The 23,163-nt window shown below is 42.9% G+C and overlaps 1 protein-coding gene across 3 annotated transcripts in view; it reads left to right on the forward strand.

The window, feature by feature from the left end:
- The first annotated feature begins 5,018 nt into the window (after positions 1–5,018).
- Positions 5,019–23,163, forward strand: part of Inr-2 (insulin-like receptor-like) — a 60,013-nt gene continuing 41,868 nt past the window's right edge. Inside the window, exon 1 of one of the 3 annotated variants that reach the window (XM_071786997.1) lies at positions 5,019–5,504. The gene's annotated coding sequence lies outside the window, so the exon portion shown is untranslated. Of the gene's footprint in view, positions 5,505–13,926; positions 14,236–18,087; positions 18,119–23,163 lie in introns of those variants that run through there. The other 2 variants (XM_071786995.1, XM_071786998.1) reach the window with 2 other exon arrangements.

Genomic DNA, 23,163 nt, shown 5'->3' on the forward strand with positions numbered 1-23,163 from the left:
TTCTCTGATCAAAGAAATATCTTGATTCGAGAGGCATCCTGCGGTGAAAAAATTTCTTATATTTTCTCAGAAATGTCCTAAGAATTTTTCATATTTTACATTTATAAAAAATTCTGAAAAAATATGTCAAATTTCTTAAATACTTTCAGAAACAATTAGACGAGAATTTGCCGAATATTTCAGTATCTGTATGTATGAAAATTTCTGATAAATTGCGCAGATTTTCTCATATTTATTCAGATTTCTACAAAGATGTGTTGGCGGAAAAAATCTAAAATATTTATTATTATTTTGTCTGAGTTTATCTAAAAAATGTTCCAATTCGTATAAAAAATCTGAGAAAATGTTAAAGATTTTCCGAGACATTTTTCCGCCAGGACCGTGAAATCGAAAGGATTCCTCTCTCACCCCTTCGAATACCTACTGTGGGTACGTTAGATTGTAAGACCCTTTCTTACATAAGTAATTTCTTAAGCAGAATAGAGTTATTTATTTGACACTTTTGCGGACGGTTGAATTTGGAGTTTAGTTTTTGTTTTAGTTCTTAAACTTTAGGTTTAGTTTTATTTTCTAGTTTAAGTCCTTTTTAAATCGTTTTAATTTTCATTTTCGTCTTCTAGTGACTAGTTTAAACTTCTAATTAAACTAAATCTTAAGTTTTAGTTTAAACCTTAAGTGTTAGTTTAAGGGGGATAGTATAAAGTTTAAAATTTCAAAAAATTCGATTTTTTGTTTTTTACATATTCTGGTAGTGGTGATCCTTTAAGAATATTTCCCAGTTTAGTTTTTTGAGAAATTCGCAAAATTGAGCTCAGGAAAGTTAAAAATGTAAGTGCTGGCCGGCAAAGAGTCCGCGTGCAGATTCGCCTTGTGCTACACTTTTTCCTCTAAAATCTGTGATGTTCTGTAATTACTGCTGCAATGGAAGCTGACCTGAAGACGTCATTTTATAACGCGGATAACTTTTGAGCTTCGTACGTATCAATTTTCTAGCTAAAACTAGTACTCTAAACTTTAACCGTGTTTTTCTCGAAATGGCATTTTTCGCCAGTTTTGCCACGATAACTCACGAACGGCTGCAGATATTGACTTAATTTTTTTTTTAAATAAAGATAACGAATTTTTTCGTAAACTGAACCTATTTTAGCGCAAATTAATTTTTTGTAACTGTTTTAACAACAAATAACTTAAATTTTTGAAATTTTTTCTTTTTTGGCTGCCATTGTTGTAATCTTGACATACTTTTTTAAACTTTAGGCTGAGTCTATAGAGAGGGATCTCACCAACAAAATGGCACCAAAAAAAATTGAAAATTCCAGTTCGTTCACCAGGAATCGTAGTAAGAACAGAGCAGTGCGCAAATCGTGCGGTCGCCTTCAATCATCAATATCACTCTTAATTATTATTTATATTCTTGGGACTTTTACGTTTCGTTTAGTTCGTTAAGAAAGCACTAATAATGCTTCAAGAGAAAATTTATGTATGTTTATTTGTATGTCCACAAACGACATTTAAATTTTACCCAATTTTCAGCTGTTTAAACCTTATAAGGAAATTCCTTTAAACCTTATATGAAAATTCCCCTTAAGAGATTACATACTTTTGATCTTGTAGAATCTTTTGAAAATATCTCTTTGATTTATGGTTTAGTTTTTTTATAAATAAAAGAAAACCGATTTTTATAGTAAAAAATTGCATTTTTGTTACGAATTGTTGCTATTTTCCGAAAAATCAATATTTTCAAAATTGGCAATGACAAGCACTAGTTTTATTCATCTATAGTTTAAGGTGGTTTGGTTACCGTATAAGTCAATATAAAGCCTAAATTTTTCTTATTAAAAAAAAAAAAAAAAAATTATGCATATATTCTATTGAGACACTTTTATAATTACTGGTTTTATAATGTAACTTTTCATTCGATTATGTATCAATTTATCTACTGATAAATGTAAACAGTTCAAGATTTGACTTCAGTTGACATTCGTACAAGAGAAATGTCACGACATTGCATTTCTTCGCTGTAGGCAGTTATTATGCCTGTGCCATGTGTTTGAGTGATGTTATGTACTGTGTTGAAAAATAATGGAAGGTAACAAATAATTTCGATAATGGAAGATTAGCTTGCAAAAAAACAGTGCTATGGAAAGAAAACACTACACGGCGCGGCGTCGCCACATGTTCACGTCGCGCACAGCTGATCAAAAGGCTGACAAGAAACGCGACAATTCATCAAGTTTTGATTAAATTTTAATTAATTAATTAATTATAATTGCATAGTAATAATTTCTCTTGATTGTGCCCATGCAATACTGTAATATCAATTTCTTAATTTTTGAGTTTATCCTGTTTAAATATAACACTTGAGAGAGAGAGAGAGAGAGAGAGAGAGAGAGAGAGAGAGAGAGAGAGAGAGAGAGAGAGAGAGAGAGAGAGGGAGAGAGAGGGAGAGAGAGGGAGAGAGAGAGAGAGAGAGAGAGAGAGAGAGAGAGAGAGAGAGAGAGAGAGAGAGAGAGAGAGAGAGAGAGAGAGAGAGAGAGAGAGAGAGAGAGAGAGAGAGAGAGAGAGAGTTGAGTTGAGTTTCAATTGTATCTATAGATATTCTTTAGAGAGCTGTACAAGTGTATGGTATCTCCATGAAGATACCTCTACCAATAAGTTGCGTCCCTAAGGTTAACTGGATGTATATTCCTCTTTTTGGTTCAATAAAAAAAATGCGGGCATTTTTATTTTCACACAGAAAGAAAGAAGTGTCAAATTAACACTGATATACTTGTATATACGAAAAAATATATAATCTTGAAATGAGATTATATTGCGTTAAACGAAAAAAACTTAAATTGTTTGAATGAAGTCATTTATATAGTTAAACGAAGTTCTATATGGTTCAATTAAGAAAAACAAGTTAAAATAAAAAGTTGAAATTCTGATAAGATTATATATTCTTACGTATATACAAGTATATATCAGTGTTGATTTGATACTTCTTTTTTTTCCTGTGCAGGACGCGTATTGTGAAACTTTTTCCAGGGAGATCGGAATGGATTTTGATGGGAATAGTATAGTTATTTCCTAAGTCGGTATTCATAGTCTGATCTTAAGATCATTTTAAGTGCTATCTCGAGACGCTATACGGTCATTTCACTGACTGGATAGAGTCTTAAGACTGCCTTTGACCAGACTTAAGACGATCTTAAATATGAAGTCTGACTATGGCCAGTATATTCATAGTCGGATCTTATATTTAAGACCATCCTAAGTACGATCTTAAGATGTTATGAACCTATTACAGAGCCGTATTAGCATCTTAAGACATTATTTAAGACGGTTTTGAAATAAGACTGTGAATATCGGCCTATATATATGAATACCGCCCTTGGTTTCTATTATATTTTCTAGAGAAAAGAGAATAATTCCAATCGGATCTATTTCGAAAAGTTCCATAATACGTGTAGATTTCTTTTTGGTGTTATTAAATCTTCGGACAGAGCGGAGCTGACCACCGCATGCATAGCGGATTCGGATCAAACGTTACCTGCTAAAAGGAGCATATCAAAAGGCAGAAAAACAATTGTGAAGGTCTACTCACAAACTAAGTATATTGTTGGGTTTCGAACCCTGCTACCAGCAGAAAATTAAAAACTAAATGTACGGCACAGTCTTAAATTATAATGGCTATAATGAGAAAGACCATTATACGAGCATTAATAGATGTCACGGAAAATTCATATCTAATTTTTATATGTATTATTGTAACACATATATATTCCAACTATTCACTGTGCTCCGATCACAACCGGACTTAATACACAGTTATCATTAGAACGTTAAAAAATCCTTTCATTCCCCCACAATTAAATCGACACGATTTAATTATTAAAAAACTGTAAAGAATTTATTGCAAAAAATATCACCTCAGCCAGGGTTCGAACTTGGAACCTCCCTCATTCCGTGTAGGGCGTCGTACCAATTCGACCACCGAGGCATGTGGTAATATTCTTCGCAATAACCGGTTAATAATAGTTGTAAACACTAAGACGCATTGTAAGGTCAGCGTATATTAACAATAAGAAACTTAAATTATAATGTTAATACGTTAGTTCGAACATTGATACAGCTATTTCAAAATTTTTTTAAGGGAGAACAATTAAGCGATAACGATCTATTTTCAAGTTTATACTATAGTATATCTCATGAATTACAAATCACTACGTAGACGGTATTATCTATAATATATATATTATAAAAGCGACTTCGGCCAAACTGCCGGTTAATTTAATCGGCGGTTAATCGATAGAATTGCTCAAAAATTAATAAGTCCATCCACGTTAATAAAACAATACAGATGTCGCTTTAATTAAGTTAACCGGAAATAACTCAAAATTTTTCATTAGACGTACCTACATATATACTTAGAGGCGCGCGTTTATCGTCGCCGACCGGGCGGTTTATCGTTCGGGTAGGATTTATCATCCGCGCCGGTTTACCGTCCGCGCAGGTATCCCTCCGAGGCCTCGATTCAGATGTCACGACGTTTACGATGCGCGGTAAACGGCCGCCGGTCGCGGTGAGCGGTCGTGATCGCTTCGCATTCTTCGCAAACGGACGGAAGGCGGGTTCGGCGGGTTGCAGGTTCATAGCTAGCTAGCTTCATAACTTCATAGGTGGCCAGGCGGGTAGCGTCGCTCGGCTAGCGGTGGCGCGAGAGTACGATGACCCGACCCGTCTCCGTTGGCGCGTTACACGCTGGCTCGTCGCTCGTCGCGCGTTTGCGTCGTAGTACGTCAAGGCAGATATTCCCTTTATCGCGCGTAGAAAGCGCGGCTCGGGAAGAAGACGAAGAAGGGAGGAGAAGAGCGTAGACGAGCGGCCGGCGGCAAGCGGTGGGCCGTGGGCCACTGCCAGAGAGCGGAGCGGCGGCCACTGCGCAGACGCCTATTTTGCTCGGTGGCATCACGCGGGGCGGGCGGGGTGGCGACGGACGCACGCTCGCGGGGCATGGCGCGGTGCGCGTTCTAGACTCTAGTAAACAAGTTGTGTGCGAGTCGCGCGGGGAATCTTGCGCCCCGACCGCGAGCCAGCCGAGCGCGAATATATTTATTTAACGACGCCGACCCCGCGTCTCGTCGTGTCGCGCGCGACGACGCGGCACGCGTCGCCGTCGACCTCGCCGAGCGCGATCCTCCGCCGTTCCGTTACCGCCGTGGCGTACGCGGCTCCGACGGAATAAACAAACGGATCATCTCACGGACGGAGCGCGAGCCGATCCGACTCGCGCCTCTCTCGCGTGTTATGCGGACGCGCGCTCGCGAGTGCGAGTGGTGTTGGTGCTCGCGGAGAAAAGTGATCGCCACGGGGTTCACCAGCCGTCCCGGAATCTCTGACAACGGAGCGATCTTAGATCGTGCACGACCGAGGGTGCGAGGGTGCCGTCGGACGCCGAGTGATGACATCCCGCGACGCGTCTTAGGGCTTCCGACTAGACGCCGCCGCGCTGCTGCATCTCGGTAAGGGTTTCTCCTTTTTTTCTCTCTCTCTTTCTCTTTTCTTCTCGCCTAGCGTTTACACGCTTTTTCGTCAAACAACGCACGAGCAATTTGGCTATTATCGTCGCGAGCGGGCGATGGGGATCCCCGCTCCGGCTGTGTCGCCGAAACGGATCTTTTTTTTTCCTCGTCCTCCGTCCATCTGCCTATTTATCTACCTCCGCCGCTCTCCTCTACCCAAAGGAGCTCCGAATCGCGTTTCTTCCCCCGCTCCGGCCTCGATAGAGAGAAGGAACGCGATCGGTGGCCGCGGGGTGGGGTGGCGGAGGGGCGGGAAAAGGCAGGAAGGCAAAAGTGTGCGCGAGGAACACGCGCGCGAGAGATTTTTTTTCGGAGCAACGCTTCGTCGCTCCTGGGCGTTGTTCCGCGCGTCGTAGTCCTCGCCCGACGATGTGTAGCTCGAGCGTATGAGTCCTTTTCCACGAAACACGCATGCTTTCAACGGTGCTCGCGCGGCGCGGTGTGGCGCGGTGTGGCGCGGTGTGGCGCGGTGCGGCGACACGGGTATCAATGGCCTCCGAGACCGCCGTGAAAATTGCTCGTTTGCTCGCGAGAGGGGCGAGTAAGGGGCCTCGGTCGCCTCGGAGTAGCGGAGAGGAAGCGAGGCGGACCGGGTTCCACGTACGAGACTGTCGGTGACGATTTTTTTTTATTTTTTGAGGAACGGGGTGGGAGGGAAGGGGGGGCCGCCTCGGCGATGTTTCTGCGAATTTCGGCGAGGTGAACGAGCGGTGGGGGCCCCCGGACACGGGTAAAAGGCCCCCGATGTCGCGGAGCGTCGATAGACGGAGAGCAGCGTGGCGACGGTTATATCGCGTCCCCGCGATATTTCTCTCTTTAGTCACTGACCTCGCGGCCGCTCGGCTAACCTCGTTCGTCGCCGCGCCGCGCCGTCGCGTCGCAAAAGAGCGAACGCGTCGCGACGACGTCGCCCCCCGAGAGAGTGCTCCGGACCCACGATTTCGGCTCGGCTCGTCTCGGCTCGCCTCGGCCCCTCGATTTCAGCTCGCGTCAAAGCACTCTCCTTCGCGAGCACCTTTGCGCTTTTCCCCGCGCGCGCGCACGCACAATTGTCACAAACAGATATTGGTCCTCCAGCGATTCGTCGTACTCGCTCGATTTATTTCGCCGCTTTTGATCCTCGAACTCGCGCCGGAGGATAAACAACGTACGTTTCCCCCGTCTTGCCCTTCTCTCGAATCCAATCTTCCGGAAAATCGGCCCGTCGGCCCTCGGCGCTCTTCCGCTCTTTCGGACGGCGCTTCGATTTGGTGTTACACACAAGTCCCGCGATTCCCTTTTCACGGAATTCCGCCGGCGCGGCGGCCGGATTGATCCTCGCGAATCTCTATTTTTCTAACGATAAGCCGACGGAATACGTCTTGTTAGTATAGGAATTAGGAAACCCCGCCTCGCGTAATCACGGCGCGCCATCGTCCGAAAATGGACGCCGTTCCTTCCCGCGATTATTTTGCGAGAGTTGGCGAACCGTGCTACGGCAGGAGGGTATCGATCGAACGTTCTAGTAGTTGATTTCTGATAAGAAATGTTTGATTGACTGCTGCGACGTACCCAATGCTTTTTTACTAGATATTGAATGAGCTATAGAGCTATACGTCGGCGACGTATCTGTTGGAAAAACAGCATTTTATTAAAAAAAAAAAACATTTATTACGCACGAATTATTTTTTAACTCGAGAACGGATGCCTAATTTTTTTTTGCATAAACGGTCATCTGGGGCTATTTTTACACCTCAATTAAAAGTCATTGTTATTAATTACATCCCAGATAACAATGATTTTCACGTCAGTTGTTTTTGGTCAGTCGTTACGTCAATTATCCTTTTATAATCACTTTTATAATAATGACGTAAAAATAAAATAAGTCACAGACCGATGATGTGTATATATGTGTATAGATTTACTCAACATTTTCCGAAAAAAGGAAGAAGAGATAAAAAAAAGTATTTTAAAAATGAAAGAAACACATTAAAATTACCGTGACGTGAGCTTCTTTTTTATTAGGGTGTTTATAAGTAGCCCCAGGTGCTCGTTCTCGGGTTAAAGAGAAAGAGAGAAAGAGAGAGGAGAGACTGACTGACGGACGGACGCGTGCGTGATGATCCTTGAATGACGTCGGAATCGATACGATCGCATTCGGGAATTGAGATCAATTCCCGCGGCACATTATTTCGCGCGGCCGACACCGCATTGTTAAACGTCTTCTTATTAGGCCGCGGCGGTACGGAAAATAACCGCGTGGTAACGGTGGAACCGCATGAGTAACGACGACGTTTACGACGTCATAGACATCAGCGAGAAGTTGTTGCCTGGGGTGCCTTAACTAACGCGAAATCAGTAAAGTGTCCGGCGAGAGACGTTTTCAGCCTTGAAAAATATTCGTAAAAATGATATTGGATTATTTGACGGCTGACATTAACGGCAGGTTATTACCGCTGAGCCGCAATGCCTAACCCTTCCCTCTCTCTCTTCCCTCCTCTCCTCCCTCGCTCTTTCTCTTTCTCATTCGTGTTTTATTATTCCTATAAGCGCTGGCGGCTCGTTTTATCCTCGGGCATCGTCACAAATCACGGAAGGATGCCAATAATTTTTTTTTGTTTTTTGGTTTTTTGGCTTTTTTTAACTGTCAGACACGTTGATCCCGTCAAAAGCGAGCTCGTGGCTATTGTTTCGCATCGATAACGCGCGTCGAAAACGATTGTTGCCCTCCCGCTATTCCCGCGCCCGAGATACCACCCGACAATAAGGCAATCCTACCATTTCTACGAAATGACGACGATGTCTAGACTGGCCGCTCGCGTCGCCGTATCGTAATTGGATAGCTTGTTCGTTCTCCCGAGCAAAAGTACTACGCCAACGATGGCACGGAATGTCACCGCTGGCGCTGTTGCGCTATTAACGCGTACCAAGGGCACATGCGCCCAATAGAACGATTGGCCGGCATTGTTATGCTAAGGGGGGAACTCGCAGCACCGAATATCGTGCGCGCGCGTGCGTCGACATTTCGGGCGCTTCGCAATCGAGAAAAATTGACCGATCGGAATCTCTCCGCCGAATCTCGAAAACGAATTAAAAATACAAAAATCAATCCTGAAAAGAAAATAAAAAAATTAAAGCGGCGGACGTCTCTCGTCGACGGCGCAAAGCGAGAGCGCGAATAATTTCAACAGCTAATTTCCCTCGGGTATCGACGATCGCTCAAGATTGTTACGAGCTGTCGATATAAAGCTGAAATCGTGGGTTTCCATGGTGCTTCTCAGCGCATTCTCGCCGAGGCAACGAGATGCATCTCTCTCTCTGCATCTCGCGCATCCCGCTTTACGCGCTGTTGCAATCTCTTTACAAATATATTCCGCAGAACGTAAAACCGCCCGCGTCGCCGCCGCTGCTCGTCGCGCTGCTCCTTTTCGACTTTCCGAGGTAGCCGGTTTTTCTTATCATAATTACATGTTGCGCGCGCGTGTCCTTGTCCGCTTTTACGGAATTTCGACTTTCTATTCGAACGCGCGTACTCGTTTGGCGGTAGGAAATGTAATTATCTCCAGGGATATCTCCGTAGAGAATAAACTCGGTGCGAGCGTGTCGAGGCACGGCTACGTAGCGCGAACGGTTACTTAAAGATCGGATCTTAATTCGCTCGCTAATTCGTTAATTGGTTCGCATTACCGTTGACTAACTTGTCAATCGTGCCACCTATGACGATGGTTTTGTTCTAACGAGAGATTGCGCGGGCGAAAGAGCGTCGTTTTGCAATAACCGCGCACGTAAATACGCCGCGACACATTAGCGATTGCAATTAGTGTTATTTTAGCGCGTATTATCGTGCAGTTAAGACGAGATTGGCACGTGGAGCAAAGAAAAATCGATGCTTCAAACTTTGGCACGGTAATTAGGTCGTTTACTCAAGAAAAGAGAAAACGCTCTCCAGATCGTATAATATAACGTAATATTTCATAATAATTAACAGTTAGAGAATACTAAGGTAATAAAAGAGAAAAGGGAATTTCTCTTTCGCTTTCTCCGTTTGCGGAAAAATAAGGTTTTTCTAGGGGGGGGGGAATCGGGGCAGTTCCATTTTGGAGCATCATATTTTTTCATATTTTTTCATGACGCTCTATATTTCGTCTTTATCGCCGGCTAATCTGCGATTCTGCGTTAACTGCGTAGGTTTGAATACAATTAACCCGGTTCGCGTTTATCGAGGTGCTCGTTCCTCGATAACTCGCGCTTAGCCGAAGACTTAGCGGGCCGCGCTTCTCTCAGCTAAAGACGCTTTACGTGAGGCGAAGGTTTCCAAATACTAATTCGGCCGATGCTAAATCAGCGTTTTCACGCAAGAGCCACTCCGTTCGTTCGTGTCGTGCCGCCGACATTGTGCGCGCGCGCGTCTCGCATGCTTGCATCTCGATCGTTGTGCCCGTTTTACCTACATAGATGCCGGAACGTAAACCGCATTCCGTGCAACGCGTTAACCAGACGTCCTGAGAGTGTAACGCGACGAGTGGCTCTCTCCCGGTTTTCGAGACGTTGGGCGTTGTAACGACGAGAAGCAACGCCGGTGAAGCGGCAACGACGTCACCCTTCTTCCATCGAAGTTGTTAAATACGCAAACTGCTCTAATGGTGTGCAAGCGATTTACGTACACGTGTTCGCACGTACGTATATATGTGTAATGTGTGTACGCGCGCTCGCGTGCGCGCATGTGTGTTTGCTGCACGTACTTTCCAGGAACTATATTTCACTTGAGCCGCATGTGTGCACCTTGGAAACGCTGCGCGGATCTAAAACCACCCGCGCATTTCACCGACCGCTATATCGAGACCGAGATCCAACATGATTGTTAACGCTATAATGGTTGTCGTTTGTCGTTGATGAATTCTTTAGCTAAGGCCATCGACTAATAGCTTTCTTCATTTTCCTTTTATTGATACGAGAGAATATAGCATTTTTATCCACGGAGACATTTTTTTCCCATCATTTCACGTCGTTCTTTTTTCACTAAAGATGTACGAACTACTCGAATACGAACTATTCGAAAATTTTGAATTTAGATGAATCGAATACGAATCATATATATTTTTTATATCAATTTTATAAAATCATATTTCCCGTTAATAAACAAAAATATGATTTTGTTAATAGGTGCATTCAATGAGTGCATTTAGTATTATAACCGCTCACTGAGCGGCTATAAGTAGCAGTCCAAAAGTTCAATTCTAATTTTTTACATGCCCTGTGACCCTATCAAATTATAAATAAAAATTTGAATATGCGTAAAAAAATAGTAAGCTATGAGTATTGATAACAAAATAAACTATATTATTTTATTTTAATTTCTATGTATGTAATTGGATAACGTTATTGAGTATTACGTAAGAGTATTTTATAACTTATGATTTTTCGCCTAATTGCTTCAGTTACTGCGACATTAAATAAAGTGTATTTTAATAGCTTTATATTAAATATTGCTTTCTCATAGAGGAAGCTTTGTTTTCGTAAACCTCGTGTATGGACCTTTGATCGCGTGTAAAGTTAGGTCTAATCAACCGAATATTAAAGAATTATATATGAAATATGGGTAAAAAATACCGGAGAAAAAAAATACCAATGTGTTCAAAAATGTTGAAAAATCGCATTAAAAAAATGTCCGTGTGTGTGTGTGCGTGCGTGCGTGCGTGCGTGCGTGTACGCTTTTTACTGAAATTTCTAATACAACTCAAGAACCAATCAACCAAATCTTAAAGAATTATACATGAAATAGGGGTAGACAAGATCGGAGAAAAATTGTTTTTTTAGTTTTCGATGCCAATGTATTCAGAATGTTCTAAAACGTCGAAAAATTGCATTTAAAAAATGTCCGTGTGTGTGTGTGTGTACGCTTTTTACTGACAACTCAAGAACCAATCAACCAAATCTTAAAGAATGATACATGAAATAGGGGTAGAAAAAACTAAAGAATGTAATAGAATTAGAAAGATTGTTAATAATAAAAGGGTTAACGATTTCTGTATAAAAAAAACTTGCGTGATTGCTCTAATTTCCGCAAATTTTATGGATAGAGCATCATTAAAGTAAGTTGGTATTGAATTTGGCGAAGATCGGTGAAGGGGTTACCGATTTCTGGATACAGATTCCGCAAATTTTGAGATATCAGGTTATTTCTAACTCTATTATATTCTTCAGTCTTTTCTACTCCTATTTCATGTATAATTCTTTAAGATTTGGTTGATTAGACATAGCTTTATACGCGATCAAAGGTCCATATGCAAAGTCCATATATGGACCATGTAGCCTGAACTCCCAAAGTCAACATCGATTTGACATTGCATCAATTGTAAAACCCTACTTGTGCGACTAAGCTGACCCTTTTTCAATTCATGAATAGGTTAAAATTAAAAAGTGTGCAAATTAGAAACTTGCACATTGCTTCCTCATCATTACAGATCGCTACCATTACTCCTATTTTATTTCACTCATAAAGCTTTCTTTATGAGGATGCCAAACTAATAAATACTAATAATTATGCATCAAATAAAATACAAGCTTCCTCATAAGAGGAGCTTCGTGAGCGAAATAAAATAGGAGCAATGATAGCGATCTATAATGATGAGGAAGCAACGTGCAAGTTTCTAATTTGCACATTTTTTAAATATATTTTTTGCTTTAAAAAGAATTTATATTATACAATTAATATTATTTTTCCGCATTAAAATATTCTCTTATTATCTACGTGTTAAAATTTAATCTAATTATATTGTTAATTAAAAATTACATTTCAATGAAAGTATTCGATTCGCTTTCATTCATGAATGAAATTTTGTGGATTTGATTTGATTCGGTTCAAATTCGAATTCGAAGGAGATAATAAAATTTGATTCGATTCGACAAAAAAATCCTTGATTCTCACATCTCGATTTTTTACATCTCTATTTTAAAGTTTCGCTTCAAGGCCCCCGCACAATCAAAAATATAAGTAACAGATATTAGCGATTAAGAATAAAAAATCAGGAATAAAGCTGGTGTAACATATTAATACACGGCTTCCGATAGGTTAAAAAATCTATTGCCTGTGTTATTCCCTGTTTCTGTTGCCTGTGTTTTTCATCGTGCGTCCAGCTTTATTCCTGATTCTTTAGTCCTAATCGCTATAATATCTGTTCCTTGTTCCTTATATTTTTTATTGTGCCGGGGCCTTTTAAAGTGATTGTCTTTTCTCTCATCTATCTCTCTCCTGTATATTTCCTTCTTGATGCTTGTTTTTCGTTTTTTTTTCCATTGCCCCAGGTTCTAAACGATGCGGTTGTGCGCTATCTTCCAATATCCTTCGAACGTAGATACTCTGTACTTAGACAAGAAGATACGCTACAAGTGCCTGTATCTTCCTCGCTAATAAACTAGCGGATTATCGCCTCTCGAACGTTTGCCGTTCATTTCTCGCTATTCTTCCCCCCCCCCTCTCTATTCTCCGCGATGTACCTTCCGCGCATTGCCTTCCCGTTCAACGATCGTGCGCGATATGCCGAACGGTCGAATCTGCCAGGTATCTCAGTCGACATTCTTGCATTATCGTTGAGTCATGCTTCGCTTCGAGTCATGCTCAGGCATTCGGCCGTTGAATAGAAGTCTCAGAGAGCTTCGCTGAATAGGTTTTCAGAAGTGCGTTATCGAATAAATACGCATTTGGCGAGCGCGTGCGTCGTGCATATCTATAGAAAATAAGCATAAACATGAAATGTAGCTTTTGTACGATGTTAGTCTTATAAGACGGCGTATAGCGATTTTAATGAGCGAGGGGATGTTAGCTATACGAAATTCTTCCATTGATCATCGCGCGCACAATAGAGAAGGCTCGATCGGCCTTCCGGCCTCACCGTTGGATGGCGGCTCCATGATCCCTATGCTGCTCTCCGTCGAGATTGCGTCATTCTCCTAAGGCCGTTGTTGAAATTTGTCAGCGAAGACGAATTCCTTTTACTTACAATCGTTCGCGACGTCGTATCATTTTCCGCAAAAAAGCATATCGTTGCGATACTTCGTATTTCGCGTGCATTTATTATCATGAAATATTTACTTTTTTTCAAAAATACGAGACATATCGAAGATGTTTTCACTTTTTATTATACTTTTCCTGATTTCCATCTACTGTTCGCGAAAAAAGAAATTGATTACGCGGAAAGAGATTCGACCGACCTAATCGCGGGTTGTCTAGAAGCGACGACGAGTGGCGGCAGCGGTGGCGGCGGCGGGCGGGGTCCGTCCTTTCCTTACTGCGCACATTTTCTTACCCCTCCGCGTTCGACCCCCGACCGACGACGCCGCGACGCCCCGCGTCGCGGCGCGGTGGGTTAGTTCGCATCGCGAAAAAGGTGGCGGCGCATGCTGTCCTTGTTATCGTAACGCGACCACCTCGCGTTCGCTCGATCAAGCACCTATTAGCGGCCAACATCATCCGCATATGTGTGCGCGTGTGTACGTGCACGGGGCACGGCGTGCGTGGACGACGACGTATTACGCACCGGCGTACATAATGTACCACGCGTCGCAACGACGCACGGTTAACGTCCAGCCGACACGAGGCTGCCGTGCCCGCGGCCACTTGGACAGCGACGACGGGGACAGCGACCCTTCGCCGCGTACCTCGAGCGCGACATCCGATAGCACGTCGCTCGATGTAGGTATTAGATAAGATGACTCGCGGGCGGACGCGCGCTTTTCCCCTTCTACGCCTCGCGATATGCGGCCGCTCGATGCGTAAGTGAATCCTGCGGTGACCGACGTTTTTGTATCGCGTCGCGATAACGCGCGGGCGCGTAAGGATGAAGTTCGTGCTTCGCCCTCTAGGCCGGTTCTACAATCAGTTGTATGTCGAAACGCAGCCGATGGTCCAATGAGGAAAATTCGTCTTTGAAAAAGAAATTCTCTCATTGGATCATCGGCTGCGTTCCGACATCCGACTCCGACACACGACTGATTGTAGTGATTGTAGAACCGGGCCTTATGCCCGATCTACAATGAATGTCGGAAGTCGGAGTCGTTAGAAATTGACCAATCACAGTTCATTATTCTTCGACCGCAAGGAGAATAATAGATTGTGATTGGTCAATTTTTTACGACTCCGACTTCCGACATCCATTGTAGACCGGGCCTTAGGCCGGTTCTACAATTCAGTCGTATGTCGGAATCGGATATCGGAACGCAGCCGATGGTCCAATAAGAGAATTTCTTTTTCAAAAACAAATTTTCCTTCATTGAACCATCGACTGCGTTCCGACATCCAACTACGACATACGACTGATTGTAGACCGGGCCTTAACGCGCGCGTCTGGACATTGACTTCCACGAGATTTAATCTGAAATGGAGCGTATCTCTCGAACAAACGTACGAACGAACGAACGAACAATCGTACCTTGATATCGAATTAGCAATAATTAAAACGGCTTTATTGACGTCAATAAGCGTTATCGCGCGCTCGTTCGTGCGTGACGGCAAGTTATCGAATCGTAAAGTTCGCGATTGATTCCAGTTATCTCACGAAAAATATTGTTTTTACACTGATACACACCGGGATTATGTCGAGGGTATCGCGGCTGCGCGTCGGAATTGGTCATTGTGACTCTTGACCGTATAGGGTAACTCTCGGAGTAACGAAAAACGCTTCCGCGGAGCCTGTCTTCATCGAACGGAGATTCCCAGTTATCGTGGTACAGCCGAGCCGTCCCGTCCTACGCGCGCCTTACGTTCATCATGTATATCCTCGGCTGTATAGCCGATATCGTAATAGGTTTTCCCTAGAACTTTCTGTGCGTCGGAATAGACGATCGGAGCCTTGAAGCAGCTGTGGTTAGAATAGAAGACGCGCGCGGCATTGTGACGGAAACTCGGAAATCCATTGCATCGTCCGAGTTTCCTCGGCGATAATAAATTTTACCTCGAGAATGGGAAGGTGTAGATAGACGCGCGAGAGCCGCTCATCTCTGTCGATACCCCGGGGGAAATATCGCTTCTTTCGCGCTTCTCTCGTCCGCGCGTATTTTCCATTCGCGCTTAAAATTCTATTCACCCCTCCGCCCCCCCCCCCCGAGCTCTGGATGCAACTGTAAAAATATCTTCCGTTTATCTCAATTTCGCTCGTCGATATTTATTTATCGAGCGGGTTCCAACAGCCGCGTATGTTTTCGTCCGAGAGTGACTTTTCGTTTTTACACACGTGTACAGTGTACGCGGTATGACCGGTAGTAGCCGCCTTATAGCCAGTCGGGCAGTCCCAACGTGCTCGTTAAGCATTACCTCGCGCATTCCGATCCACGTTAGATCCGCTTTCTAACGGCTTTCCGCGTGTCGGCGAGTAATCTCGCGGCGCAATATCGCGGTGTTATGCGGAATATTATGCGATTTCCTCCATTCGACCAGATCGGCATCCAAATTATCTCGTTTCAATTCGTTTCGTGTCGCGCTTTACGAAGAGCCTAATCTGCAGACGGCCGTGTATCACCTAAGACCAACGTCTTGAGAACCATTATTCGGAGAAGAATTCGATAAACCTTTTCTCATTCGATCTTTATCTTTTCTGGCTATCCGCTATTATCTAATATAAACGTGATGCGATCTGGCAGCCAAAAAGTTATCTGACCTGACATAAAATTACTCGGCACGCCCACGCGAATGTCGTATAACGTAACGTGTCGTGACTCTCGGGCGCGTAAGCCTCGAACTCGTGAGAATTTTGGCATTGTTTCACTCTTCGCTCTCTGCTTTTATGCGCGTCAAAATGGCACGCTGTGTCGTCGTCGCCGCCGCCGCCGCCGAAGGTCGGCGTGTAAAACGCGCGGAAGATCGGAGGGATCGATCGATCGCGTTTGTAATGTAGGATTCGACGTAGTTACTCCGTCGTCCGCCTATAGCCTTATCGTGGAACACATGCGAAAATCATCTTATTGAGCGCGCGAATCGTATTATTAGGCCACGGCAAGTGGCGGGAGTTTTATAGAGCGGGGTTTTCGCGCGGCTAGGCATGTGGCAATGTTTTGGCTCGCATCGATCGTCCACCCCTTATACTGCGGCGTAGTATAGCTTCCTTGCCTTCCCGCTACTTGCCCTCCCTCGTCCAATCCACCCACGCCCTGGTTCAGTCAACTACCCTCGGCTAGCAGCGATTCTCAATTGTCAGGTGCGAAATTGTTCGCGTCCCGCCGAAGAAGGTCGACTCTTATCGCGTAGACGTACTCGATGCTCGACTGACGTAATTCCGATTTTACTTCGTAATCGTGTCGCTGCTACAAGAACAAGTCAAAATTAGCCGCTGACGCCGTATCGTTCTGGCGGGCTCTGGAACGCATTAATTTCATGGCACTGCTTTGGAGGTATAACATTCGGAATGCTGTGCACAGTGTTTGTTTTACGACATGTACATAAATAACAAATAAATGCATAAAACGTTTAATTACGATACAGCGCGGAATGAAGAGAACCACGGCAATAGTTATTGTATATAATGTTACATGTATATCTTGGTACCTTCGCGAGCACGTAATTTCGTGGAAAATTGCGAGAAAATTGCTTGTAAAATTCATGGATTGGTTACGGTATAATCATTAGCAAGTCAATTGTCATTCCTACAAACGCAAAAAATACATGTTACATTATTGTGTTAATTATCACATTTAAATCTAACTTGCAACGCTGCATCAGATACTAAAAAAAAGTGGATGTTACGTCGATCGCGTGTCATGTTTATCGCATCGTAATCTAATAATTATATATGCCAGTTTTATAATTCTCGTTATGAATACTTATGAATGCGACTGAATAAATCGATGTCATTACACTCTCAAAGATTAAAAAAAAAACTATTTATATATAACTTGAAAGACTTGATAGTCATTAGAGTGGAATCGTGAAAAAAATCAGTTTTTTTTTTGTTGGGATTTTTTCGAAAGCGCAAAAATCATGGAAATTTAGTAGAAAATTGTTGCACTCTCTTTTGACGTATACGTGAAGTGCGTAATTTTGTTTGGACAGTGATAAAGGTAGCCGTGTTTGTGTCGCTTCTCGAGAATGATGTTATATCTCATTGCGCTGGCTTTATCGGCTGCGGCACTATAGATTAGGTTAGTTACTGCCTCCGAGATGTTTGCTAAAACGTATTTTTATTTGAGAATGGTGTTTTGAGAAACATCGCGACGTGTGTAATCATAATCAATCCTTAAAAAAAATATCTCTGATGCCATATTGATAGCACGATGACAGCAATAGCGTCGCACGACCTTCGGACTGCCGCGCCGCGCCGCGCGAAGGAAGCGTCACGTTTCGAACATCGCGCGATAACGTTTGGTATACGAAGATATTCTGCATATAGTTATTCCGCTTGATGTAATCTTGCTTAGAAACAACAAGTTCTCGTACAGTTATGTCACTGGAAAAAAAAAGAAATTAATTTGCTTGGATTTAATTTGCTACAGCTAATTGACATTGATAAAACAGCTTATTTTGTTACTTTTAGAAAATTGCTGAGTTCGAAAATAACGAAAATAATCTCGACATGAGACGAAAATAAGTGAGTATGATAATATAGACGATATTAATTCCCTATCTCGATACGTTTGATTCATCGTTTAGAAAGCTATGCTGCTCGATCGTCATTTGATGACACAGCGTCGTGATACGACAAGCAGCAGGGACAAACACATTCTTCGGTCATATTAGATGACGATATCTTCCATAATGAATAAGAACGCGAACGCGTGCGATAAAAGAATCAGCTGGAAAGAAGTCGATGCGAAAAAATGGCAAGCGAGTCGATCCCCTTATCAGCCGAGCTTAAATCAGCAGGAGACGCAATGTCGTTGCATGTGTCTAAACGATTTAATATCGGCGGGATCACAGGGAGGGGGGGAGAGAGAGAATTAGAAGTGACTTTGGTTGTGAGCGATATCTGGAGCGCAATGATTTCAGCGGTAATTATATGGGCTGTATCAAGCTGACGGGGCCGACATCGAGCAGCAATGCTGCGAATAAACAGCAAGGATGAAACCGCAAACGCGAGTGTCGCGGTCGTACTACAACGTAAGCCGGCGCGAGCGTACGCCGTTCGCGTCCTCGGATTGGCCGGAGATAGCACGACGAATGCGAACGAGTCTGCGAATCGTGTCGTGCAGCAGGGAACGGGGTCGATCGAGCATCTCCTTCCATTCAGTTTGTCCTCGTGGAAGGGACGGAGAGTGCCGATGAAGAGGCAAAAACGCCAGCGCGGCGACGGCGGCGTGGCATTCGGCGCGGCGGACGACGCCGACGATGAGAACGAAAGCACCGCTTAACGAGGAAGAAAGATAAGCGACTTGGCGCGTTATGAAACGCGCCTTTAAACGAACGCGAGGAGAGAGACGCGCTATCGCCCTTGACTGCGTATCCAGATAGCAAGGAGAATTGAAAAAGAACTCTTTCTGAATTCCCGAATTATGAAATAAATTCTTTTTTCGTATAATTTCTGCTCTAAAAAGACTTAAGAGTTAAGAGTTCAAAAGGAATTAATTTCTATGTCACCATCCTTCAGATACCAAAAGAATTATTTTTCTGTTCCATAAGAATTCGCAATAAATTCGAAATTATGCTTAGATACTATTCCAATGGAGCTTTATCTGAGCACCATTTTGTATTTGAAGAAAAATGAAAAAGAATCCTTCGTGATTTATCCAAAAAGGATTTAACAAAAATCTTCTGATCCAGTTTCTGTATTAGAAAGAATGTACCCAGTAAGCAAGAAACGTCAAGAAACATTGATACGAAGGAAACGATGAAATTAATGTTAAAACATTGCTGTAATGTAGTTAAAATGTTTCTTGGTATTTCTTGATTACTGGGTAAAATGTAACTAGTGCATTTTGCCATCTCTGCACTATATGATTTAATATGATATCGGAGGTATCACGAAAAATATTAGAGCCAAGTGTCTCGCAGGTTCGTCTTTTATCTTAGCGCGTGAGGATTTTTGCTTACGAGAAGGTACTGGCCTACTGGCGCATGTAGCCGCATCGCGGCAGCGCGCGTTATTAGCGCTCGCAGTGTTTTTGAAATATCAAAAAGGAGTCCTTTTTCAATTCGTTTCGAACAAATTACGCGAATTCATAAAGAATTTGAAAAGATTAATCCTTTTTGAGTTTATAACGATTACTGTACTATCTGGTAGTCTATCCTCTTATTACTCTTATTAGTTCGCGCACAAAGACGAAATTGATTCAATTTCCTGGATAGAATATCGTTCAGATAGGATATCACTTATCGCAACTGCGTTCTTTAGCTCGGTACTTGTATCGGTCGTATCTGCTGCAATCGCGCGATCGCAACGTACTTGATTATAACTACATCCAATTAGCTGCATATATTTTTCCTCGGTGCATCGATCGATCGTTCCCCGCTACCGTTGCACTAACGTTGCACCACGTTACAACACACGAAAAACCGACCTGTACATCAGCTTATGCGTTTTAAAATGCTTCGGGCATGAGGGGGTTACGTAATCGCGAACAATCCGCGAAAGCGAAAAACTGCCGAAGATCGTACAGTCGTGACAAATCGCTTGCCGACGATTGGATAGAGTAATTCGCGACTTCCACCATCGCAACGAGCGTGTTACCCCCGGTGTTACCCGGTGGTACACCTCGTTCAATTGACAACTAAACGGATTACGGTGCGACGCTTGGCAAAGAACGGACTCGGAGCGGTCGATGGACAAACGGCGGGTGTGGGTGTCGGCGAACCTGCAAATACGACAGCACAAATACCTCGTAGTAGTAGAACGCGGACGGCGGCGGCGACTCGGACCGACGTGGCGAGTGGCGGCGGTGAATGAAGCTCGGTTTCCTCTCCCCCCCCCCCCCCATCACCCTCGCCCTCGTCTACGACGGTGCCCCTCTTCGAGTTTCACGTCGCCCTCGGTGTTCCCCACTACATCGTTCTCCCGATGCATCCGTCTTCCTTGTTCTTAGCCCGCGCCAGCCGGTCCCCTGCCGTTTGCACGCATTACGCACGCGTTATATACTCGCGTGCCGAGTCGACAATGCGTTATATACGTCCGAGATGCAGTTGTAGGCGAGCGACGCCCCGTGTTTTGACGCAGTGGCCGATCGCCGTGCAAAAGGATTTCGCGCTGTCCGGAACTCGATTATTTCGAGCGTATTCCATCAGCTCGATTCCGACCGGATTATCCTGCTTACCGTCTCGCAATTTAGCAAGTTACTTCTCGGGGAGAGTTATTGCCTGATCTGATATCGATCTGTCAGACGAATAAACGAACAATGAAAGGAACGATTACAATATGCAGGCTCGCATTGCAACCAGATTATACTGCAGGATTATACAGTCAGTTTCCTAAGTAAATACAAAAAATTGAAGGGGACACTCCGTGACTTATTTTAGGAAGAAAAGGTCCCTCTCGAAAGGTCCTATAAATATGCCCTAAACTGCTTCGTTTTTTAAATACAGGGTGTCAAAATTGTGAAAAAAAAAAAAAAAATGAAAATTTCGAAAACCTGGAAAACGTTTAAAGATATTTTATTCAAATTTAGTATGCGTGCATGTGGTATTATAAGAACCATTTTCCAGTATCGATGAAACATTTTTAGATCCACTATAGAGTCATGCGTCTTTGACACCCTGTATTTTGAAAATAAAGCAGTTTAAGACATGTAGGACCTTTTCTTCCTAAAATAAGTCACACTGAGAAAAAAATATTTAGATCCAAAAAATATTTATTTAGATTGTAGCCAAGAGATTATTTACTTAATATCACATATTTATTTAGAATTAAATATTTTTATTTAAATTAAGTAAAAATATCTAATTCTAAATAAATATGTGTATTATATTAAGTAAATAATCTCTTGGCAACAATCTAAATAAATAATTTTTTTTATTAAAAAATTTTTTTTTCAGTGCATTGAATATTTCCTTCAATTTTTTACTTAAGAAACACCCTGTATACTTATAATCTGGCCAATATTTGATGCTTGATATTTCTTGCATATTAAAAAATCAAAAAAGAAGTATCCAAAGACATGAAAGTTACGAAGATTAGAATAGCGCGATCATAAATAATAATACGGCACACGTATAATTGCGTATGTTCCTTTCGCTAACTTGTCAAATGATGAAGCCTTCACTGCATGGTATTTAAAATTACAACTTGACATTTTCAAGCTCACGCGTGAAATTGCTATCAATGACGAAGGTGTCGCGCTGTAACGCACATTCTTGAGTCGTGTCTGCCTTCACGTACTACAAATAAAACTATGAATAAGACGGCGTAGGTGGTGGACCCATGTACGTAGCGTGACTGACGTAATTTCCACATGACTATACTTATATAGCGTGCACAGAACAGTGTCGTATTCCGATATTGGGACAAAATTTACAATCTTTCATATTGTGATGCGACGTTTTTCCGCGTATCGCTGCAATCTGATTGGAATTTGGCAATATCTCTACAATTTCCTCGCAACATTGTACCGAAATTGACGAGATTGCAACGTCGCTGCAATGTTGTAATCTTCCTGAAAGGTTCCACGAGGTGACATGAATCGTTCGTTAGATGCTTATACAGATGATTAAAATTCTCGTAAATAAAAGATCCGTTAGCGCATACAAAGTTGACCGTTGGCATAGCTGAAGTAAGGAAATGACTGAATATGTTTAAGCGAGATTTGATTTACATGGGATAATATTCCCGCGACGTTTCCGTAACTTTTTTAAACTACGTGCTGTATAGAAAATACAGATGCAAAATCTGCACTGATGCAAATGCTAATTTCTTTTCGCAGGCTAAGCGCCAAGTACGAGACGTAGGTATACTTATATAGAAAACGGCCAGATCGGGAAAGCGAATTCAATGAGTCGTGAATCGAAAAACGTTTGTGAGTGTCGTGTTCGCATCGGGTCACGATACTCACGATCGTGGAGGTACAATCGAATCTCTCTCGGTCCCGCGTGCCACAGCGTACACATCTCGTTACGGGTGACAGCGTGACCCTCTTTATACGCAATAAATCAATTACCGTTTATTATTAAGAGAAATCTACGCTTAATCAAATCATGTTACTTAACCCGAGTCACGGGCGAGCAAGACAATGTTCATACGATCAGGCATGGCGCGACGCTTCAAATTTTTTGTTTTGCAGCCACTTAACCGCTCGTGGGATCGCGCGGCCATTCTCACTCCCGTCGACACGGCGAATTACCATTCTCGGCGCATTTCCAACATTACGCTTCAGATTGAGGAGGAATCCGTACAGCGGATAACTCATGAATGGTTAATTTTAACTCAAAGAGGATCCCGCAAGCTGGAAACGAAACTATCTTGAATTAATTTCGTTTCATATGTTTTTAAAATAATTTATTGAAAAATTGTAATTTATTTTCAGAAGAAGCAGCGTTGTTATTCAGCAGGATAGCACGTTTCCTGTTTTCTCTCTCTCGCTCTTTCTCCCTCTTCTACTTCGTAGTACCTTCTGGCTGCATGTACACTCAGCTTTCCGTATAATGAAAAGCAGCGTTTGGCACATTAGACGTAGTCGGCGCGCGTCGTAAACAACGCGAATATTGCATCTA

The sequence above is a fragment of the Temnothorax longispinosus genome, chromosome 8, assembly GCF_030848805.1.
Source record: "Temnothorax longispinosus isolate EJ_2023e chromosome 8, Tlon_JGU_v1, whole genome shotgun sequence".
NCBI lineage: Eukaryota > Metazoa > Arthropoda > Insecta > Hymenoptera > Formicidae > Temnothorax > Temnothorax longispinosus.